Here is a 15366-nt window from a genome sequence, read left to right on the forward strand (position 1 = left end):
TTTTTTTTTTTTTTTTTTTTTTTTTGTGACAATCTCAAGTTGTCACCCTGAATAGAGTGCCATGGCATCATAGGTCACAGCAACTTCAAACTCTTGGGCTTAAGCAATTCTCTTGTCTCAGTCTCCCAAGTATCTGGGATTACAGGTGCCTGCCACAACTCCTGGCTGGTTTTTGGTTGTAGTTGTCATTGTTGTTTGGCAGACCTGGATTGGATTCGAACCTGCCAGCTCCTGTGTATGTGGCTGATGCCCTAGCTGCTGAGCTACAGGTGCTGAGCCCGTCATTTTCTATTTTTAATAGTGACAAGGTATTGCTCTTGCTCAGGCTGTTCTTGAACTCCTGAGCTCAAGCAACCCACCTGCTCAGCTTCTGAGTGCTAGGATTATCGGCTGAAGCACTGTGCCTGCCCCTGTGTTGGATTTTTAAAATTAACAAATATGCTATACAAAATTAGTAGCATGGGATAAATACAGAAAACAAAATCACAATCTCAAGGAATAGAAGAATATATGTGCAGCTAAGGATTTTCATTAAACAGATAGGTACAGGGCTAAAGAGAGAAGAGGAGAAAGGAAGATCAGGCTGAAGGACGTTAAAACACAACATTGAACCAGAAAGGAGCTCTGTTTGATCACAACTGTAATTCACTGGACTGATTAGCAGAAGTATGTGCTGGATTTGTTTGACATATATAAATAAATCATATCATGAAACCTAATATATTGCAATAAACAGGAATTGTAGAATGAGAGTAATGATGTGAATCCCTTATCCTTTTTAGAAGTTATACTTCTGCAAGAGACGATCTTGAAGACTACATGGGACCTATGATACATGACTGTCTGACATAGAAATTAAATTAGAGAACCGGTGATAATTACTATATGCAAGACAAGTACTTATCAATTGCAAAATATCTATAGTTATGTATAACAAAAATATTCTACGAATAATGAGTCATCATCATAGACAAAGATACGTATATGAATGTTAGTATTTTTTTTTTCTAATTCACCAAAAAGATTTTCTTGTATATTTCCTGATTGTACTGACTTATTTTGAAATATTGTCACTAATGGCTGCTTATGATATAAATTAAAAACTAGAGTCATTTAATCATTATAAAAGTTTTTTTTTTCCTTCCAGTGGTAACAGAAATACTCAACATGTTTTTTTTTTTTTTCATTCTTACCAAAATCCAGATTGTAGCTAATGCTACTAAAAGGAAATAAAGAAGTTATAAAATTATATAAACATTGCACTTTTTTATTCTTTCCCAATCTTATATTATTAGAATAAATGCAAATACATACGTATCCAGACAAAGGTGCACACACATGCATACACATATGTTTTCAGCAAGCATGGAGCAACATAAAACTATTTAAAAATTCAAAAGATTTGAGTTTACACATAAGTTGTCTACATTATTAGCTTGCGCCACTTTCCATATTGATGCACTGAACATTTTTTGTCATAAATAAATTTGATCATGAATGATAATTTATTTCTATTTTTGTCATAAATGAATTTGATCATGAATAATAATGTTATTTCTATTTCTCAGATAATGAAGGGAGAGGACAGTTTTCTATGTACATTACTGAAAAATCTGGACTTGGATATGTCTGAACCACGGATGATTCCCTGAACTTTTCAATTACATGAGTTAATAAAATAATTTTTACCTTTAAATTCTCTTTGTTGTGATTTATAATTGAGATCCCAGAGTAAGACATGAAGAATTTCATCTATATTTTCAAAATTACAAGCTACATAGAAAAATATGTTTAAAGTATTTGCTGGTAGAGATACATTTAATTGAAATATCTTTCTACTTTCTACATGATAATTTTCTGAAAATATTTTAATAATACTATACTCCACAACTTCCTGTACTCCATTCCCTGTAAACGAAGGAAATAAAACACCACCCCCTATCAAGACATAGCTTCATTTAAGGTAAGATATCTTTAATAATTGACAAAGGTAAGTATATTCATCTTTAATTTCAATTTTATTTACATGAAATGGTAAAGCTACCATCTGAAAATTTGAAAGGTAGCTGGAGTTGTATGTGCCTTTAATGGGATATAATTCATGAAGTTAATGTGTAATCGTATGCACTTTCTAAATGTGTCAATTGAAAATATTGAATCTATTATAATTCACATAGGAAATTGATTTCTCATTCTCTCTGCAATAGCTCTCAGATTAATTGTTTCAGATGTCTGTTTTATAACACTGGAAATCATTTTACATAGTGACCTAAACTTTTGACACTTTCAGGTATTTACAAATAGAGCTTTATGTTCAAATACAGCTCAAAATTTCTTCCTCAGTCCCAGTATAGATTGAATCATAGTCTGACAGCCTGAGTACTTATATAATAAAAGAGTATGGTCTATTTTTTTTTCTTAATTTGTGCTCATCATATTCTCTGTTGGCTTCCCAGGATCAATGAGGTTAATGATGTTGAATAAGATGGAATAAAAAAAAAAAAAAAGGTCAGTGGAATTTTTACTCAATGCTCTCTTTGTATTTTTCCTTTAGCGTTTCAGTGGCTTTTGGCATTTCTAGTTTCCTGACACCAGCTCTTTCGTAGGGTGTAATTTACATAATACTCTCTGTCCCATTCACACTTTCTTCATAGCAGCATTTTCTAATATGTGCTGTGTAAACTCAGGCTGAATTGTTGTGACAAGGACTCTTCCCCTGGTGATGTCTGGTCATTTCCTACCTCAAAAGATCTCCCAGTGAATTTCTCAGACAGTTCAGCCCTATACACCCTCCATGGGACTGTAATATACATTTCCCTGCATATAAAGAAATGCAGTTCATAAAATACTTATTCTTGTCTTCCAACCAAGCTTTTGTAACTCGCCTATGATCTTTATGGTTTTCTCAGCTAGAAGTAGACATTTGTTTCTCCATCTCACAAATTCCAGCCAGGCTCAGGGCCAAGCTCCATTATAACTCTCTCTTTCATAATATAGAGTAGAGCCAATGAGGGCTTTCATCTGGAGGGTATGATACAAGTCTATACATATTCAAAAACTTCTCTGTCTTTCTAAATGGGCTCACTTTAAGTCTTTCTCTATTTCATACATCACCTTCACCACAAGAACGCGATAAAGAAATGTTGAGGAACTCCTATAAATTATCATCTCTCCTTCAGTTAATCTGGTCCTACCTCTTATAAACCTAGACAGAAATATGGTTGGTGTTTTCATTTCTATGACTTAGAAATATATTTCCTCTACGACGTAATGAAACTGTTGACTAACAGGGACTCTAAAGGTAGATGTCTATTTGTTTATTTAGGTTTATTTTCTCATCTTACAGGAAATCAGAAGGTAAGCACAGGAAAGTTACCATGACTACTTTGTAAACTCTTCCAAAGTCTTTGATTCTAGCCTAGCAAAAATAATTTATCAAACAATTATAAAGTTCCATGACCTGGAGTCTTGTAGAGGCACTATTTTTCAAGTTATTTTGTCCAATATGTGTTTGTTTGAGGCATATGAGAAGAATTGAAGGCTATATTATGAATGACCTATTGAAGAGAAATGTATGTATGTTATTTTTATTTTAATATAAAAGTGTTAGCTGGGTTTTGTGAAGGGCTCCTGTGGTCCCAGTTACTTGGGAGGCTGAGGCAAGAGAATTGCCTAAGCCCAAGAGCTGGGGGTTGCTATGAGCTGTGACGCCATGCCACTCTACCAAGGGCAACAAAGTGAGACCCTGTCTTCTAAAAAATAATAGTAATCATAATCATAATTATATGAAAGTATAAACATATATACTAAACATTAAAAAATATGTGATTACTAAGTTTTTAATGTTTATCTTTGGTTATTTTTCCTTATAAGTTAGGTATAAGAAGAGAAAAAAGAAATGTCTCTACATCTTGAAAACTGAACAAAAAGGACACCTTTTCAAAGAGAAGGAATCATGATAAAAGTGTCAGAGGACGTCATACTGATACTCCACTCAAGTGAATTACTTTTTATATCTGGGTACCATTTCAGTGCACAGAGGCAGTGGATTTGTTTTTTACAGATGCAATATTTGGTTTTTATGAACACATATATTTTGAAATATAAAGCTGTGTAACCACATGGCATCCTTAAGACTCATGTATAAAATCTACAGTATTTTTTCATTGGCAAAATAAAAGGTAATATGTTACATTAAACAGAGGTATAAAAAGCATGTGCACCATAGGCCACGTCATATTCAAATGATTGTTTTGTTTGCAGTATTACTACTGTGTTTTCTTAAAGTTTCCTTAGTAACTGAAAAAAAAAAGTGCTTTCAAATACTATTCATGATCCCCCTTCGCCCACATAGCAAAGAAAAAGTGCAATGGAGAGTTAAACACTAATAGAGGTATCACAGAGAAATAGGCTCTATGACAGAGCTTGTCAAGCAACTTTACCTGTGTTTACATGGAGGACCTTTGCCTTGCAACTTTATTGCATTTACATGGAGGACACTCCCAACACCTGTGGAAGGAACAGGAAAGAAGAATTAGGTAGAGAAGGAGGTTCAGCTGCAAGGTAGGACTAGCAATAGTGTCTTCAAATCTATGAGGAAACTCTGAAACTGGAATACCTTTTCAAATTTGTCTTGAGTTGGAATGATATGGCCAGGGAATTCTTCTAAACAAAGGAAGTGTTCCTGGGCCAAAACATACATTTCAAGTGAGATAAGTCCTGAAGTGACGAAGGGGTGACGTTTCCTGGCTGACAGCTTTCCAGGCAGGATCTTAGCAGTGTACTTAGCTAGTAACTATAATCATTTGTTGATTGAGTTAGAGAGTGCATTTTTCACTCTTGTTCCTATGCATCATAACACTGAAGATAGTTTGGTGAAGATGTATATATATAGTATTAGTCCGTTTTGGGCTGCTATAGTAGAATACCACAGAATGGATAATTTATAAAAAACAGAAATTTATTTCTCATGGTTCTGGGAAGTCTGGAAGTCCAAGTTAGAGGTACCTGCAACTTTACTGCATTTATATGGAGGACACTTCCAACACCTGTGGAAGGAATAGGAAAGAAGAATTAGGTAGAGAAATGTCTGACAATCAGATAGAGAAATATCTGGCAAGTGCCTTCTTGTTGGGTCCTCCCATGGCAGAAGCCACTTGAGAGTTTTATTGGAAAGCCCCTTCCACTTCCTTGTGGACTAGGGATGCTGAATTCATGACTTTCCATGTTTTTCCTCTGGGGTGGAGAGAACAGTGGATTTGGAGGCTAAAATCAATTTACCCCTAAATCATTTTACACTTTCCTTCTAATTATTTGAAACAGTAATAATAAAACACAAAGGAATATTTCAATGAATTGTCTTGCCACAATGCCATTTAATATCAATTTTAAGCAGGTAATTAAATGTTTAGTCTGTTAAAATTGACCCAAGTCTTTGTTCAATGAATTTAGAGCAAGAATCTCTGTCCTAATAGAACTTACATTGGGTGATAAAAATACTGTTACCCTTACCGAAGCTGAACAAAAGCAATACATTTTCCCCCAACTTTCTTGATTAGAAATAATAAGTACTTTAATGGTTAAACATTTTAAAAACCAACAACTTGCCTGAAATCTAATTAGAACTTGGTTTTATTACTGAAAATTAATTTATTTCCCTTCTAATTGACTTTTCCCATTGCCACTTTCCTTTTGTTGTTGAGACGATTAGCTGCTTGCTTTTTCTATTTGGTTGTTGCCAAATAGCCCTCCTTTTTAAAAGTTTTATTTTGTTTTCTAATTGATTTTCTTATGCTCATCAGCTTTCAGAAGAGTTGTTTTAGATCACATGTGTATTCATGAAGATTCAGAGGAATCTCACTATAAAAACACAGTTTTTAAGTTTTAAAATCCAAATTATTTCTCATCTATTTTAACCTTTGATTGTCTTCTCAACATTGCATATCATTGTTTTTCATTAATTTCCTCTTTGTTTTTCTTGTTCTATTATTTAGAACAGTAATAAAGTTTGTTATTCTCTGCTGTATCTGGAAATGTGTAAATTTATGAAACTCTTCCCATGCATTGCTGACACTACCTTTGTCTACATGTAATTAAAACAATGAATTAAAAAGTATAGTCCAAGAAGATGTGTTAAGGTCAGTGTGGAAGTAGTATCTCCTCAGGACAGGCAAAGAGCATCAAATAATCCATCTGACTTTTTTATGACATAGATCTTTGATTTGAATTGATTGCATGTACCATAGAAATAAAGTTAATTTAAAATGGGGAGGCAATAAGTTACCTGCAAGAGCTCAGATAAATCAAGCTCAAATATAACCAAAGGTAAGTCTTGTAGTAAATTAATAAAATTGTGTTTTGTGTTAATATCAGTCCTTTTAAAAAAACTAGCACTCTCTAGTTCCATCATAACATTTATTTTATTTTTATAAAGGCTTACTTGCTTGCTTCTCTCTCCTATTAGACACGAGCTGCTCCATCAGAACAGAGAACATATTTTAATTTGATTCCTCTTTAAAACCAGTATGTTCTATATTACCGGGTACATCATATGCTTTAACTTAAGCTTGAAAAATCAAATATAGCACCATGATTGTCTAATCTCTACTGCAAATAAAGACATAAAAGTGTCATTTTTAGGTGATTGGAATTAAAATAATAGTAAACACTGATTTACAATAATTTTATCCAAGATATAAATGGAAATGTCTTCACACTGTATCTTTCTGTGTGGTTTCTGGGTCACACAAACTTTATAGGGTAATGGCATTGACAATAATAAATGGACAGGTGCCCCTAATCCTCTACCAAAATGTGGGTCACCTGAGGACTGGTGAGCACTGATGCCGTTTCCACCCCAGAGGAATACAATTATGAAATGCTTCACAGTAGGAATCTGCAACTCCTGTGACGATATCCAAAACATGTCTCTTTCAGACCCAGAAGTAAGTAGCGAATAAAAATAATTGATACTACTATAGAGATGCCACTGTCTTCTTTTGGTATAGTTTACAATATGTTTACATTAAAATACATATACATTAGCACGTTTTAGACTGGAAGAGTGAAGTATATACTACAGAAGCACACAGAAAGGGTGTGTATTATTTTAGAAGCAGGGATTTGCAATTCTAGACAGCCCACCAGTCCTCAGTTGAGCACTTCAGGCGCCAAGGCAAGGCTTTAGCATGTCTCTACCATTGCCTAGAGAGGTTTGAACTATAGGAAAGGAAAAAAGTATATCCAAGCATGATAAGAATAACAAAGTGAACACAGATAAGAAGCACTTCTTTCCTCATCCCAACACAAAGCATTCACTCTGGCTTTGTGCTGCATGTCTGTGAGGGAAACACCTACCCCTACCGGTAATATCCATTTCCAGACTCTGAATCAGAATACAGCTCTTGTTCTGTCAGTGGAAGGAAAAACTCCCCAAAACTAACAGGAATCCAATGGCCTGATTCTGGGGATCTGATTCTGCTTTTGGCAAGATGACAGGGAGAGGGTTGACATCTGTGATGAAAGTCCAGTGAACAAAGGCTTTCATGAGTGTGATTTATGATAGCTGAGACTTCAGCGGTGCTGTCCCAATTCAGTCATACAACTGAGACTGGAAAACCTTATTTTTTTTCTTGAAGTTTTTAAACAAAAAAATGTGTTTGAGTAAGCAGATATAAAGGTATCAACTACCATACTGAGTTTCTTTCGTTAAGAGAGTTTATGCAAACATGGGATGGTATCAAATATGAAGGGAGAGATGCACATTCCTTCTGTGGCAACACCTTCTCCTCACTGAATTCTTTGCCAGATGGCCTGGCTGCAGGAAGTGCTTATTCTGACTTGTCTTCTTCTGCCTGGTGACATTTTTATAGCCAGGCGTGGTAGCAGGTACCTGTATTCCCATTCCTGGGAGGCTGATGCAAGAGGATCACTGGAACTCAGGAGTCTGAGGTTGCTGTGAGCTATGATGATGCCACTGCCCTCTACCCAGGGCAACAGAGTAAGACTTGGTCTTAACAGAAAAATAAATAAATAAATAAATAAATAAATAAATAAAGAGAGAGAGAGCATGCAAGATTACATTTTTACTTCCTCATTCTTATGTATCTTCATATATTTGAAGATAGGCCTACTCAATGTGAATGTGTTCAAGATGAAAAGAGAATGAATACCGATTCACTGGACGTAATCCAGATCAATCTTACTTTCATGTTTACATAGATATATTATTAGAGCTCTGTCATAATAGAAATAACAGACTATGACATGATCCTCATTGGATCCTTCAGGGAGAATGTTAATTGTAGCCCATCAAAATTCCAAAAGGCCAGTGTATTAATTTGCGTATGTTAGACTAGCCAGGCAGAAGCCCAAATGCCAGAATCCCAAATGCTGAATTCCTGAAAGATCAAAATCCCTAAAGTAGTATTCTGGAAAAATAATTAAAATAATTGTAAAAGGTATTTTTTTTTTACACTTTAAAAGAGGATTTATTTGAGAAATGTAAGGAATTGTGACAGAAAACTGCATAGACTATGTAATAAAATAGGCGGTAACAACATATGCATCATTGCACTCATAAACCCTCCAGGCGTACTGTGAACAGTCATGTGAGTATAAGAGTCATCACTGGAAACTCATATTCATAAAGAAATGAGTAAAGAAGGGAAATGTATAAATGCGATCGCTATGTTTTTTAATTATTTGCTCTCAGTTTTATAACTCCAATCAGCTAAAACACTATAATGAACAACTTATGTGTTATGATGATATTGATAAAAAAAAAGTGAGTCACCACTACATATACAGTCATCCAAAGAGGCAAGGTTTTGAGAAATTTTATGTTTAACCAGTGCAGATGTACAAAAAAATTTCTTCAATTATTGAGGAAGTTTTAGCATTTTTACAAACACACACATAATACTTATACACAAATTCAAGTTTGTGATAATGTGTTTTTGTGGAGTCAATTTGCAAAAAGGAAAAAATAAAATAAATACATAAAATGAATGAGAAGTCTCCAAAGGTCTCTGTACAGTTCACACCCCCAAGTACTGGAAATGATGCCAGAATAACATGCATAACATGGGAATTGTACAAAATGATGATTACAATTTTAAAAAGTGGGAAAAAACTTGAAAATGAAAAAGAAAAGAAAAAATTAAAAGGAAATTCGACATATGAGAAAGTGTATTATAGGGATACATTGCGGGCAGTCCCATGGAGATATACGTCAGAGCTGGTTCATGTTGATCATTAACTGTATTTGGATGTCTTGCCTTATAATGAGTAGCTGTTTTTTTTTCTTTTAAGATATGGATTTGCTTAGAGGGTATCTTCTTATGCTTTTATGCTTTTTCTTAAAGCAAGAGTCTCTTCTCATTGCTTTTTGTTAAATTATTCCATGATGTGACACACAATGACTTGAGCATTCCCTAATAAATTTTCCCAACTTGTAAGTCACGCGTCTTTCTTGTTTTGAGTATGTGGAAATCCAGCTCACGTGCTCAGATACAGACCACAAATTCCGTCCTGGGATCACACAGCAAAACTGCTGCTTTATGCCTCTTCTTATCCTACCATTCACGTAATTATTTTCAAACCAATCAGTCACTTTACTGTCTTCATTGAAAAAATGTGGTTTAATTCTTTAAAAGCTTCTAGAATGTTGCCAGCTCCAAGGAATGCCAATGCAGGCAAATGATATATTTAGAAACTGAAATTTTCATCAATGCCTTTGCATGGCCAGCTCACTCATCTATATTTTCTGCCCAATGCAAGTAAATTCGTATAAAGGTAATATTTTGTCTAGGTAACCAACATGATGTAACTAACCTGTTTATAATGGAAAATGCATTAATCTCGTTCCCAGAATTCAGCTTTTAATATTTCAATGTTCAAGCTTTTAATTTTTCAGGGTTGTAATTTTCAGGATTTTATTCATTTGGGATTATGATTTTTTTTGGATTATACTTCAGATATGTTGATAGCTATGGATTCAACGTTCAGGATTGTGTCTTTCAGGTTTATGATCACAATCAAACATTAACATAGGTATTAGAAAGCATACATGTGAATAAAAGTCCTTGTATTCATTTATTTGCTCATCTCCAAAATAAGAGGTTATTGATCTATCTATCTGTCTATCTATCTACCTATCTATCTATCTTTCTATCTTCTCTGTAGTCAACATCTTTGGAACATTTTCTCATGTCAACAGGTCTAGCTATAAAGCTTGATTTCATAACCCACTACAATTCAGACTCCTTGCCTGTTTGCTAGGAAACAGGAATGTATTAGATAGGCTCTGTGGAGTAGACAGGTGCATAATAAAAGACTTCAGTTTGAATTTTAAAAGCTATGCAAAATAAGATAATCTAATCTGGTTGCTCAAAATAAATAGAATAGTCAGCTCATGTTTATAGATTGACTAATCTTATCATAATCCTTCAACTCTTAACGTTCAAAACTCTGTGGGAAACCACCTAGAGGGCTTGGAATAAATGTTCTGTGTCAATAATTTTGTTCTTAGAATTTTAATTAGAATACGTGGATTTCTAAAATAAGGAATAGAAGTATAAATTTTACCTTAGAACTCATCATCTGACTTTTTGTTCTTCACTGGGGCAACTTGAGCTCTGCTCTTTGAACTCAAAGAAGAAGTGATTACACCAAGGTTGCTTTAATTGGATTATGAAACTGCAATTTAGCCACTATAGGCTTCTCCTGTCATTGGACAGATAGAAAAAAATAAGAAGAAAAAGGAAAAAAGGGAGAGGTATAGCCTGTGAGTTGTATGACAACAGTCATCACTGGAGATTAGGTGATAAATACTGGGGATTAAGAAAAGAGTGTTTTGAAAGTGGCTATTTACCATCAGTGACACACATACAACCACGTAGAAATAGGTCAACTATTTGAAGAAATAGGTCAAATAAGAAGTTTGAGGTCAAATAAGGAAAGAAGAGCTAAGTCATAGTCTTTGATCATAGAACCTACATAAAAATGTGCAATTTGAGAGGAAAAAAATGTGAAGGACAGAATCTATAATGGAAAAATAATCCTATTAAGAGTTCTGGGAACAAGGACTAGACATCTACTCATAATTATTTTCTTCCCTTGTTAAATATTTAACTCACTTATTTCAGAGATTCCTGTTTTCTTACTTTATTTTTTTTTTTATAAGCAATTAAAGATTGTGGGAAAGTTTTAAGACAGAGTTTCAATTTGTCACCCTCGGTAAAGCACCGTGGAGTCATGGCTTACAGCAACCTCAAAATCTTGGGCTCATGTGATCCTCCTGCCTCAGCCTCCTGAGTAGCTGGGACCACAAGCACCCACCACAATGCCTGGCTAGTTTTAGAGAGGTCTCTCTCTTGCTCAGGCTGGTCTCAAATCTGTGAGTGTTTTCTTACTTTATTACATAGATCTGCTGGTAGTTGATAATTGAACAATTTTGTTCATTATTAGAGACTGAACCAGGCATCCTCAAACTATGGCCTGGGGGCCACATGCAGCCTGCCCAGGACATGTTTTTGCAGCCACTGCCTGTCCTGCTTAGCAGCTGACTCGTCCTGGGGCCCACAGTCCGGCCCTCCAACTGTCTGAGGGACAGTGAACTGGCCCCCTGTTTAAAAAGTTTGAGGACCCCTGGATAGAATATATATGAACATGACAGGCCATAGTGGACTTGACTCTGGACAGGGTTGCCAATGACACTTTCACTTGTTACCCTTTGTGGATATAATAAACATTTTTTTTTTTTTTTAAGCAGAGGATAGCTGTATTACTTTGCAAAATCTTACTGTTGCCATTTGAATTTTAAGTAGGATTACAATTATTCATTTAAAATTATGTTTTGAATACCACTGAACCTGGATGTACTATGTGACTTGCTATATCTTTTTTTTTTTTTTTTTTTTTTTTTTGGCCAGGGCTGGGTTTGAACCTGCCACCTCCGGCATATGGGGCCAGCACCCTACCCCTTTGAAGCCACAGGCACCACCCTGACTTGCTATATCTTGAACTATCCTAGTAGCAATTAATGATGTGAGCATAATCGACCTTATCTTTATTCAAGTTTTACCAAATAATTTCTATTAGATTATAATAGAGAATAAAAGTTTATCCTTTTGAATATCTCCTTTCTAACCCCCATCTACTTTGTCTTTTGTATCAAACTTTAATAAGCAATAGTCCTATAATAGTTTGCTTATATTCCAAAAAAAGTATCACTTTTTATAACCTTCCTTAGTAAAAGAATGGAAAGCATCAAGATACCCACTTTGAGTAGATTTATTATTTAGAAAAAGGACTACATTTTATAAGTTACAAAAAAAGAAACAAAATCTAAAGAGAAGTTAGGTTCTCAGATAAATCACTGATTTTATGTATATTAGAACCCATTTGGCTGCATTTACCATTTGTGTTTAATAATATAGAATGTTTCTATATAATTATTATATATGCTTAAGCTATATACATGTTTTGTGTATATGTCACCATTGGGAGATTCAGTCCTTTTGGTATGTGTATGTCTGTGCAATAAGTAAAACTTCATATGATATAAATTTATTCAACATCTTTCATTTTTATATTTTATGTTCTCCTATTTGAAAGGATATATTCATATAGTATATGGGAGGGTTAGAACAGGGGCTTCAGAATAGGGAAATTCTCTGTGTAAATTTGTTTCTTATGTCTAATATTTATAAATTAGAATGTTTTTTATCAATTAAATGATAATTATTAATGTATGTTGCACTTTAGATGAGTTTAGATATGTATGCAACATGATTTGAAAATATTTTTATATAGTCTAAATATTTAAAATTCCTTAAATATATGATCTAACTTTTGATTAAATAAAACATACGTTAAAAAATAATTATTACAATTTTGGGCGGTGCCTGTGGCTCGAAGGAGTGGGGCACCAGTCCCATATGCCAGAGGTAGAGGGTTCAAACCCAGCCCCAGCCAAAAACTGCAAAAAAAAAAAAAAAAAAAATATATATATATATATACATAATTAAACCTCTCTTGTTTGAAAGCCTTCTAAGTCACCAACACTCGTTTCTATGTTTGAAATTTTCTATCAAAAATTTAGCTAGTATCCAACCAATGTGAAATAAAGAGGACTTAACATCATGTCACCAACTTTTCCAAGAATCACAGGATCATAGTTCTTTTCTCTTATAAATGAACAAGAAATTTTTTGATTTTCCTGACAAAAAAATCAATAAAAAGCTCCAGTAGCCTCTGTGAACTGACATATCCAAGGGACTGTAATAAACAGGTCAACATACAGAGGTGGTATATAAGGAGCTAGGCCTACTGTACTGATATGTACGTGTGGTGCATAGTAGGTCAATTTAGGGAGGTGGTCAAGGGGGGGAAGTGGTCATCTATGGCAGTCCTACTATATTTCACTATTCACTATTTTTTGGTTTAATTTTAAAAACTCTGTGAAAACATACTAGTTATCTTGTTGCAAACACAGAGCAGATCATCCTTGTTTGTGCCTCTGCCCGTGGTGCTGGCAGTCCAGTGCCAGTTTTTTAACAGTCAGCTTGCTAAGCTGTGTGTGTCTGAATTGTGCTGTTTGGATGGCTCTGAATGCTCAAGCTGTAAACTCTGAAGGCAGGGATTATTTCTGCAGGAAACTGCACAGTACAGTATGCTTTTCCAGCACATAAAAATCAGTATCAAAATGTCCTAAAATGGAAACCATTTGGCTTCTGTGCATCACAAACAAATACAAGGGAACAAATGTGCCCCGATGCATTTTTTTCATTCATCATCTCTCAGAGCAAAGCTACCAAGAGCATATGTTATTGTCCTATACAAATATGATGAGACATAGGACTTTGCTACAAATTGAGCACAGATTAACCTTTATTGTTAGATTGACTCAGAGTAGATTGTTGTGTCCAAAACACCATATAGAAAAGCTAAGGAGAGCTGACTAATTACTGACTGATACACACTTTCTTATTCTGACCACACAAAGAGTCCAGAGTTCTTGGGAGACAGCCAGTTATGACACATTTTTGAGTCTAGGAAATATGACAATATGACATTACTTGCAAATCTGAAAAACACATGTGGCTCAGCCTTAATGTAATAGGTGCTATGTCAATGCCATTATGTTTTAGTAGAACTTTGCGATGAGTTCATTGCAAAAGCAAGTGAAAGTATGTATTTATTAACTGCTTCTTGGAAATGACTTTCAGAAATGCTTATTATGGACCCTATTGTTATCAATTTAATGGAACTGCACTCCGGTGTATAAATAGAGAGGGACAGGAGAATCTATTATTCACAAAAGACAAAGCTAAAAGCCTAGTCACCATCGTGCAGGTTGTTTTATCTCGCTTGTGTGATTTATGTACCTCTTCCTCATTTAAGCTAACACTGTATTATCAATGAAGTGCAATGCTAAGGCTCCCACTGGCGGATGTTTGCTTTTCTCTTTCAGCTTTTACCCTGAAGTTCTGATTTGTTTCTATTATTTTTTGTAATACATAGCATTTATAAATGCCCACGGAGTTCACTGCCTATGCTGTGGATGGTTAGTTAGGACAATAAGAGAGCCAAGTAGGACAAGAGAATTTCTCACTTCCTCTTGAAAAGATCAAATTTTCCATTCACAATCAGTAGTTCCTAATTTCTGGAATTCTATAAGCAGTACTGAATTAATAGATAATATTTCTACGCAAATTAACAGGAAAACCTAAATAGGAGTGTTTTTGCAAAATGGTTTTATGTACTGCCCATAATTACTCTCCTGTAATTATGTTGGTACAACCAATATAGCATCACTCATTGTTGGGATAACTAAATGGCTAAAGCAGCTACCTTACAATGTAGACTTCTGTCTCTGATGACATCTTCTTCTGATTATCTGGCCATATTTTGCAACCTGACTCGGGGGAATTGGTAGATGGAATGGGCATATAATTCTTACAAATTTTAATCCACCCAGTTATTTCATTTATGTCTTTGAAAAAAAAATGGCTGTCTTGATTCAAGTTTTCAATGTTCTTTCATAAATATAAACATAATATTAATATAACATATATTATACACTGCATATCCTTATACAGAGCTAATGATATGGGAAAGTTATTACAATGTTCAAAATTGGGAAGTATGAAAAAGATGCTATGGATGAAAATTTAGTTTCAGAAATTAGAAAAGTGCGATGATGTTCACATGTAGTGTCTTTTCAGGGAACCTCAGGATTTCCTGTTAATTTAACCTGAGTAAAACCCATAGTGTACATTATTGTTGTGGATTGATCTTTTATTCCATGTGGCCAGATAGGATCATGTTCATCCATGTAGCCAAGTTTATACAAAACCACAC

This window comes from Otolemur garnettii, unplaced genomic scaffold, assembly GCF_000181295.1.
Source record: "Otolemur garnettii isolate 467f Iridium unplaced genomic scaffold, OtoGar3 scaffold00036, whole genome shotgun sequence".
Classification (NCBI taxonomy): Eukaryota; Metazoa; Chordata; class Mammalia; order Primates; family Galagidae; genus Otolemur; species Otolemur garnettii.